The 9,803-nt window shown below is 40.3% G+C and overlaps 1 long non-coding RNA gene across 1 annotated transcript; it reads right to left on the bottom strand.

Annotated features, from left to right (window-relative positions):
- Positions 1-4,116: 4,116 nt before the first annotated feature.
- LOC123329262 lies at positions 4,117-6,973 on the bottom strand. Its single transcript, XR_006544647.2, has 2 exons — positions 4,921-6,973; positions 4,117-4,781 (listed from the first exon to the last, which is right to left on the bottom strand). It is a non-coding gene; the product is annotated as an uncharacterized LOC123329262 (long non-coding RNA).
- Between the last annotated feature and the right edge of the window lie 2,830 nt (positions 6,974-9,803).

Below are 9,803 nucleotides of genomic sequence, written 5' to 3'. Positions count from 1 at the left end.
TACTTTATTGACCATGCCAAAGCCTTTGACTGTGTGGATCACAAGAAACTGTGGAAAATTCTGAAAGAGATGGGAATACCAGACCACCTGACCTGCCTCTTGAGAAATCTGTATGCAGGTCAGGAAGCAACAGTTAGAACTGGACATGGAACAACAGACTGGTTCCAAATAGGAAAAGTAGTACATCAAGGCTGTATATTGTCACCCTGCTTATTTAACTTATATGTAGAGTACATCATGAGAAACACTGGGCTGGAAGAAGCACAAGCTGGAATCAAGATTGCTGGGAGAAATATCAATAACCTCAGATATGCAGATGACACCACCCTTATGGCAGAAAGTGAAGAGAAACTAAAAAGCCTCTTGATGAAAGTGAAGAGGAGAGTGAAAAAGTTGGCTTAAAGCTCAACATTCAGAAAATGAAGATCATGGCATCTGGTCCCATCACTTCATGGGAAATAGATGGGGAAACAGTGGAAACAGTGTCAGACTTTATTTTTTGGTGCTCCAAAATCACTGCAGATGGTGACTGCAGCCATGAAATTAAAAGACGCTTACTCCTTGGAAGGGAAGTTATGACCAACCTATATAGCATATTCAAAAGCAGAGACATTACTTTGCCAACAAAGGTTCGTCTAGTCAAGGCTATGGTTTTTCCAGTGGTCATGTTTGGATGTGAGAGTTGGACTGTGAAGAAAGCTGAGGGCCGAAAAATTGATGCTTTTGAATTGTGGTGTTGGAGAAGACTCTTGAGGGTCCCTTGGACTGCAAGGAGATCCAAACAGTCCATTCTGAAGGAGATCAGCCCTGGGATTTCTTTGGAGGGAATGATGCTAAAGCTGAAGCTCCAGTACTTTGGCCACCTCATGCGAAGAGTTGACTCATTGGAAAAGACTCTGATGCTGGGAGGGATTGGGGGCAGGAGGAGAAGGGGATGACAGAGGATGAGATGGCTGGATGGGATCACTGACTCGATGGACGTGAGTCTGAGTGAACTCCGGGAGTTGGTGATGGACAGGGAGGCCTGGCGTGCTGCAATTCATGGGGTCGCAAATAGTCGGACACGACTGAGCGACTGAACTGAACTGACAGTTAATTTACAATGTTGTGTTACTTTCAGTTGTATAGCAAAGTGATTCAGTTATATATATATTTTTTTTTTCAGATTGTTTACCATTATAGGTTATTACTTGAAACTGAGTGAAGTGCCCTGAGCATACTGATGCAAGGACATACCTATGTCCTTGTTATTTATCTATTTTATACCTAGTAGTGTGTATATGTTAATCACAAACTAATTTACCCCTGCCCCCTCTCCTTTGGTAACAGTAAGTTTGTTTTCTATATCTGTGAAGAGAGCTATTGTTAAGAGCAATAATAATAATTCAGTAAAAACAATGATTCAACAGTATGTGAACCAAGAACTTCCAGATGCACAAGCTGGATTTAGAAAAGGCAGAGGAACCAGAGATCAAATCGTCAATATCTGTTGGAGCATAGAAAAAGCAAGTGAATTCCAGGAAAAAAATATACTTCTGCTTCATTGACTACACTAAAGCCTTTGACTGTATGGATCGCAAAAAACTGGAAAATTCTTTAAAAAATGGGGATGCTAGACCAGACCACCTTACATGCCTCCTGAGAAACCTGTATACAGGTCAAGAAGCAATAGTTAGGACCAGACATGGAACAACGGAGTGGTTCAAAACTGGGAAAGGAGTACGTCAAAGTTGTATATTGTCACCCTGCTTATTTAACTTATATGCAGAGTACGTCATGCAAAATGCTGGGCTGGATGAAGCTCAGGCTGGAATCAAGATAGCTGGGAGAAATATCAATAACCTCAGATAACACCACTCTAATGGCAGAAAGCAAAGAGGAACTAAAGAGCCTCTTGATGAAGGTTAAAGTGGAGAGTGAAAAAGCTGGCTTAAAACTCAACATTCAAAAAATGAAGATCATGGCATCCGGTCCATCACTTCATGGCAAACAGATGAGGAAAAAATGGAAACAGTGACAGACTTTAAATTCTTGGGCTCCAAAACCACTGTGGGTGGTGACTGCAGCCATGAAATTAAAAGACACTTGCTCCTTGGAAGAAAAGCTATGACAAACTTAGCATAATAAAAAGCAGAGACATCACTTTACTGACAAAGTTCCATCTAGTCAAAGCTATGGTTTTTCCAGTAGTCATGTATGGATGTGAGAGTTGGACCATAAAGAAGGCTGAGCAATGAAGAATTGATGCTTTCAAACTGTGGTGTTGGAGAAGGCTCTTCAGAGTCCCTTGGACAACAAGGAGATCAAACCAGTAAATCCTAAAGGAAAGCAACCCTAAATATTCATTGGAAGGACTGATGCTGAAGCTGAAGCTCCAATACTTTGGCCACCTGATACAAAGAACTGACTCATTGGAAAAGACCCTGATGCTGGGAAAGATTGAAGGCAGGAGGAGAAGGGGACGACAGAGGATGAGATGGTTGGATGGCGTCACCGACTCAATGGACATGAGTTTGAGCAAACTCCAGGAGATTGTGAAAGACAGGGAAGCCTGGTGTGCTGCAGTCCATAGGGTGCAAAGAGTTGGACACAACTGAGTGAGCAACAAGAACAAAAACATTGATTAGGGGCTAGTACACTCATTGTTCATCTGCCAGTCCACCAAGATAGGAACATTTTCCAAAACCTCAAGACAATAATAAAGTATCATTTATTTTTAAATTTACATAGCTCTCTCAAAGGGAAAATATCTAATTGTGAGAGGAAAGTGGAGATAAATTTGGCAAATTCAAAATGGACCTATTTGATTTGATTTGATTTGCAAATTGGAGTTTTGAAATAAATACATAAAGAGTATTGAAATAAATACTCTAAGGGTTAATTTGAAGTGAGATAATAATATCTGTTAGGGCTTCAATTATCACTATTGTTTTTTTTTTTTTTTTTTTTTGGCTGTGCTGCATGGCTTGCGTGATCTTAGTTCCCTAACCAGGGATTGAACCCAGGCCATATCGCTTCTCGGCCTTTTGGCTAAGATCAAGTGTAGTGTGAACCCAGGCCCTGGCAATGGAAGTGCCAAGTCCTAACCACTGGACTGCTAGGGAAGTTCCAGGGCTTCAGTTATTTATTTAGTGAGGCACCAAGTATTTTAGGTGACACTCTATTACTATTTTTTAAATTGGGGTTTAATTGCTTTACAGTGTTGTTTTATTTTTTGCTGTAGGTCGAAGTGAATCAGCTGTAGGTATACATATATCCTCTCCCTGTTGGTGCTCCTCCCCGCCCCCACTTACTATTTAACCTTTAAACATTACACTTTAAAAATAAATATCTCTACAGAATAACTGGTCTAGCTTTTTCAACAAGTTGGTAGCTTGAAGGGGGAAAATGGTGAGGAATTACTACATAGACCATAAAAGACTTACAGCACATGGTAATTACAAGCAATAAAGGATATTTGGTGATCTTATTTAAACAACTGTAAAAATATACATTTTTTGAGATAACTGGCAAATTTGATTGTGGTTTGGTTATGAGGTAAAGGGGAAAATGTCACTATTATTGGGTGTAATAATGGTATTGTGACTGTGCAAAGAAAATGCCCATATTTTCAAAATTTTGCACCAAAGAAGGTGTATGAACTGAGTTCTCAACAGTTGGATTTTGCTTCCAAATACTTCCAAAAAGGGAAAATCAGGAATAGGTGGAACAGAGGCAGCAGAAGCCTGATAACTCCATTGATAAGGTGAAAGTACACTGAACTCTTTTTGCTACTTTAAATGTGCTTCAAATTTTAAATCATAAACTCATGAAATGTAAAGCACTTAAACATCAGGCAATTAATGTTCTCTTGGAAATACCTCCAGAACTCCATTTGTTCATATTTACTTCTATTTTTTTTTTTGAGATAGATTATAACATTTCCCTACACTATATCAGGAGGAATACAATGAAATAATTTGGAATTTACGGTACTGAGAATATCAGAACCTCTACATTTAAAAAAATCTACAGACGCCCTGATATTATCAGGAAATGTGGCTAATCTCTAGTAAGTTTATGTACCCTGAGAAGCTCAACTAAGATTTTAAAGGTATTTGCTTCACAATGATGTGGATAATTGGTAAAATTTATTTTTATTACAAGTAGAATAAATTAGGCTATCTAATCTATTCTTTTGGATTAAATTAAATTCATTTTACACATCCATGTATTAAAACAATCCAAAGAAGATATTAAAAGCTGGGATCCTAAAGTTCATTTCTGGTTTGAAAATTTGGGGGACAGTCCTCTCCTTGGCCTGGGAACAAACCTCTCAATGCTTCTAATTAATTCCAGAGTCCCTTCCTAGAGAGAAATCATCCACAACACCTTAGAAGCGTGTTATATTCTGCTTCTGTTTGCATATGGGTGTGTGTGTGCGATGTTTGTCTTCAACCTGAATCGAGCCCAGACCTCTTTTGCAGTCTCTGAGTAATGATGAGGTCTGGGGGGAGTTCTGAAGTCAGAACCACAGACTTCAAGTTTGAGCGACTCTGTGAAAGTTCACTGTTCCGTCCTTGGTCCTTTCATGCAGAAGTTTCACCTCTAACCTTCCAGCCCTTTGACCTTGCACCATCCTGCGTGTCTCTTCTGCCTTTGTTCGGTGTTGCCTGTTGTCCCTTTCATTTCCTTTCTCCGGCATGACTCAGGTACTCTTTGCAGCCCCATCTCCAGCCTTACTTTTGGAACAATTTCTCTGCTCCTTATGTTTGAATTTCAAATCTTCCAAGTTTCATAAACTGCAAAAGAGAAGAGCTATTAGTCCATATTTCTGTGCAAGAAAACATATCAGAAATCCTCTAAGGAGAAGGAAACTAACTCTGAAGATTGCACCTTCTAAGTGAACCTAGTATAAGATCCATAAAAGGCTTTCAATACCTTTATAAATAACTAGAATTGCTGTGGTCTAATAAGCTGTAAGAGTTTAAAACCTTCTATCAACGATTTACTAGGAAAACACTACACACAGTAAAAGATTTATCATGAAATTTAGAGCTGAAAAAATTTTAAATTCTAGACTGGCAGTGTCACAAGCTCAAAAGCAAACTGCAGCTCTATTTGTAGCTAGAGGCAGTGTTGGCATATAATACAAATGGTATGAAGATTACAGGGGAAAAAAAAAAGAGAAAAGGGAATTTATTTTCAGTGAGCTGCAGGAAGTTCAAAATTTCAAAATATAAGTACAGATATCCAACTCGACACTGTCAACATCAAAATCTAATCAAAATGGAATGGTAGCAAAAACTGCTTCCTTCCCATTTATTTTTGCATAACATCCTGATTGACCAGCTGCAAGCATTTTAACATGCTTGAGATGGCGGCTTTAATTTACATCACAGGCTGTCTCCAATTAGTCATCCTGCTGTAAAAGCTGTGGCCTCGAGTAATCTTTTATGGCAATACCATTAAGTGTTTCTTGTAACATCTGAGAAAAGGCAACTTTCTGCTTTGTCAGCCTAGCGGCTAGCCCCATTTTTTCCTCTTTAACAGCCTGTGGAAAAGTGCACCCACAGTTCTGAAAATCTAGTCTAGTCTAGTCTAGAGAAAGATAAGAAATGACATAGCATGTTCCTCAGGCTTCAGGTATGAATGACCTAAACTGTTTAGTGGCAAATAAAAATATAGCCTGTTTGTAAAGATCTCCAGAGATGATTAGGCAATGACTAATTCCCACTCAACAGTTTTTCGTCTTATTTAATCTGGATCCAAGGGCCGAGGGTACATTACACTTCTCCACTGAGAGGCAGGAGAGCTGGACTTCCCCTTGGTGGGACTGAGGTGCAGTTGGATTTCGTGGTGTGTGTTGTCTGAGATGGTCTGGCTATGCCAGCAGGGCTGGAGCACTTCATGGTCCTCAAGTGTGTGGTGTTTTCTGTTCACAGACACACAAAACCCCCTGCAGGTCAGTCAGCCCTGAAGCTCTGTCTCTCACTTCAGCGATTTTACCCTGACTTGAATGCTCACTTTTACTGCTTCCTCACAGAACTGCCTCCTACCACCCACCTTTTACACCGAGATACTTTATTTAGTGCAAACTTCCATTTTCTGTCTCAGAGCTATCACTTTTGAGACCTCATTCTCACAGCCACCAAGAGTTGAATTTTTTTTCCCCTTACAGACGGGAGATTTTGTCACCCCAAAACAAATTTTTTTGCTTTTGATTTAGATTACTCTTTTCAATGGCAGAGAACTTTCAGGCCGTGTTGAGCTGTGGCTGCTGACTCAGTCCTTAACATGGGCCTACAGGTATGCTAATCACACCTCAGCAAAGGTGCCAGTGACTCTAGCTTCTACTCCACTGGCTACAACTAGTGAAAACTACATTTAAACTGCGAGCACCAAGCAGTGACTTCTGATAGCTCTGGGGTCAGATTCTCCTCGTGGCTTAGGCCGGCTCAGAGCTGCAAAGACTACCATCCCACCCACTCTATTGTGTTCTCCTCCTGTTTTTCTCTCCTCTCTCTGATTTTTTGCTTCTGGGTTTGCCAACCCACTCCAGTACTCATGCCTGGAGAATCCCATGGACAGAGGACCCTGGCAGGGTACAGTCTGTAGAGTCGCAAAAGAGTCGGACACGACTGAGCAACTAACACCTCTACTATTAATCTCTTTAAACCCTGCTCCTCCCACGCCTGTTTTGGTCAGTAGGGTGTGGGTCCCCAGGTGCACCAGGGCAGGGTTAACATTTTTCAGAGTGCCACCAAGAGCAAGGTTGAGTGGTCTACTTTACATAATAACCCAGGGGCACTGGAAGGCTAGCCTCAGTAGAAACCAGCCTTTACTTTTCCTGGTTCAAGAACACCACTTGCTCTGTTTTTTTTTCCCCCTAAGCATTTAGCCTTCCATCTTTAATTTCTCTAAACTTTCCCATTGCTTTGAGGCAATGGGTTGCTTTATACACCATTGGTAGAAGGATCTAAGTGAAAGTTGCTCAGTCGTGTCCGACTCTTTGCGACCCCATGCACTATACAGTCTGTGGAATTCTCCAGGCCAGAATACTGGAGCGGGTAGCCTTTCCCTTCTCCAGGGGATCTTCCCAACTCAGGGATCGAACCCAGATCTCCCACATTGCAGACGGATTCTTTACCAGCTGAGCCACAAGGGAAGCCCAGGAGGATCTAAGCAACCCCATAAGTAAATTACACAGCAAAGAGTTCTTGAGTGTTAAGGACCCAGAGCAACATCCCAGAGTAGTCACCCCTGCCCAATCAGGCCACTTAGAATCAAGATGCTCACCTGTGTGGTCTCCTAAGCTGTTTTAAAAGAAGGGAGAATAGGTATAAGCACCATTATTTTCATTATAGACAGTTTTTTGTTTGTTTGTTTAACTTTTCCATTACATATACTGTCTCAGCTACTTTATGGTCCATAAAAACCTGAAGAAGAAAATCATTACATCTCTATTTAACGAGGGAAAAGACTAAGACTCAAAGAGGAGGTATTGAAAATCAGAATTCTATTCCAGGTCTGTCTGACATCAGAGTGCAAGTTTTTGTACTAAATCATGCTATTTTGAAAAATGCAACAGGCAAGGAAAGACTTTCCTGCCCCCAAAACAGCTCATCAGAGTGCCTTGGGGCTCCCCCTCAAATTCTCAAAATGGTATATTCATCCTCATAACTTTGCAGAAATCAGCAGCTTCTCCAGCTGAAGACTTTTGGAGAGGATAGGAGAGGGAGGTAGAAATGTAACAAGAGGTAGAAAACAACATGGATATGGTGTCAAAGATATAGGAGTTTTGTTGAAAATAGATTTTGAGATGTAAGAATGGAATTTCTGAGACTAGATTCAAATTAATGATAGCTCATCTGTGCAGCTAAAATCTAGGACTCTTCCTGATTAATATAAGAAGCTTCGGTTGCAGACTCTGCAGTTGTGGAGTCTGTTGGCGCTGTCTTCAGGCTGACATTTGTCAGTGGCTGTACACTATCACTGTTCACTCATCTGTCAAATCTATAGACAGAAGGTTTTCATCTTAAGTTTATGTAAATTATCTTATGTGACTACTGTCATTTCTTCTTTCTGGGGATTTTTTTTCCGCCAGATTCACTTTCCAATACATCATTCTGCCTTTGATACTGAGTCTGTTTTTCATGATATCAGCAATCCACACAGATTACAAATAAATGCATCTCCTCTGTCCTGCTGAGGGCTGACTATATCTCTGATGGACTCAGAATTGCTCCTTAAAGGAGGAAATTTGAGGGCTTCTCTGGTGGCTCAGTGGTGAAAAGTCTACCTGCCAATGCAGGAGACACGGATTTGATCCCTGATCTCACATGCCACAGAGCAACTAAACATCTCCACCACAACTACTGAGCCTGTGCTCTAGACTACGGGAGCCGCGGCTACTGCACCCCACACCCTAGAGCCCATGCTCCACAACAGAGGAGCACTGCGATGAGAAGCCCTCACCCTGCACCTAGACAGCAGCCCCAGCTTGCTGCAGCTAGAGAGAAGTCTGCGCAGCGATGAAGACCCAGCAGAGCCAAAAATAAGTAACAATTATTTTTTAAAAAGAAGGAAATTTGACATTTTATAAGACAATTATGGACTAAATTGTAAACATACTTCATTGTCTATATACCACACAGTATCTTCTCTTTTTTCAAAAAAGTGTAATTATAATTCCCCAATATTATTTAATGTCTGTAAGGATACAATTAGTGCTATTCTAGATTTGCTTCATACTAGAAGCCAAGATATTTGGAAGAATAAATCTTTTCTGAGGAACATCAGCGTTTATTCTCCTGAAAATGGGGATTTATTTTGAAGTAGGTACTTATTTTAAAAAATAGCTTCCTATTTTTTATGGCTGAGAATCCCAGGGATGGGGTAGCCTGGTGGGCTGCCGCCTATGGGGTTGCACAGAGTCGGACACGACTGAAGTGACTTAGCAGCGGCAGCAGCAGCAGAGATTTTATATTTGGAGAAAAACACGAAGAGATTAATTTATGTTTTATAAATGTGTAATTTTAACAAGTTTAAAGTATAACAATTACCTGCCTTATTGTCATTTTTATCTTCTCTGATTATGGTTAAATTATAATTAAAACTCTCTTCTGTTTCCATCAATTTGAGGAAAAACAATAGAAAAGATTAAGTGCAGTCGATGAATGTATCCAAGGCACAAAGCTAGAATAAGATTAGAAGGAAATCCAGGACTATAAAGGGAATTTTATTTGTTAAAATGTTGAAACTGTAAAGTATGTTTTAATTTTTGTTATTGTATAATGTAGTATTTGTAATACAGAGTAATTTGAACCCTGCAGTATGAAAATTTAAAAAGCACACAAAAGTAAAGACTAATATTATGAACTATGATATATCCTTCTCCTCTTCAACTTTTCAAGATCTTTACTTGTAAGAACCAGGTCAATGGTCCTGTAGAGTATCTCACATTCTGAAGGTTTTTGATGTTTTCTTGTGGTGTCATTTAAATTGTTCCTCTGTCCCCTGCATTTCCTACTAACTTAAAGTGAAGTCAAAGTGAAAGTGAAGTCTCTTAGTCGTGTCTGATTCTTTGTGACCCCATGGACTGTAGCCTACCAGGCTCCTCAGTCTGTGGAATTTTCCAGGCAAGAATACTGGAGTGGGTTGCCATTTCCTTCTCCAGGGGAGCTTCCCAACCCAGGGATTGAACCCAGGTCTCCCGCATTGCGGGCAGACGCACTAACTTAAAATAAGAGCTAAACACCTGGTTAGATTCTGTTCTTTTTTTCTGCTGAACTGTTGCACAGATGATGCTTTATATTTCACAA

This window comes from Bubalus bubalis, chromosome 14 (genome assembly GCF_019923935.1).
Source record: "Bubalus bubalis isolate 160015118507 breed Murrah chromosome 14, NDDB_SH_1, whole genome shotgun sequence".
In the NCBI taxonomy this organism is placed as follows: Eukaryota; Metazoa; Chordata; class Mammalia; order Artiodactyla; family Bovidae; genus Bubalus; species Bubalus bubalis.
The sequence above is the reverse complement of the archived record's forward strand: the minus strand, read 5'-3'. Positions and strand labels throughout refer to the sequence as shown.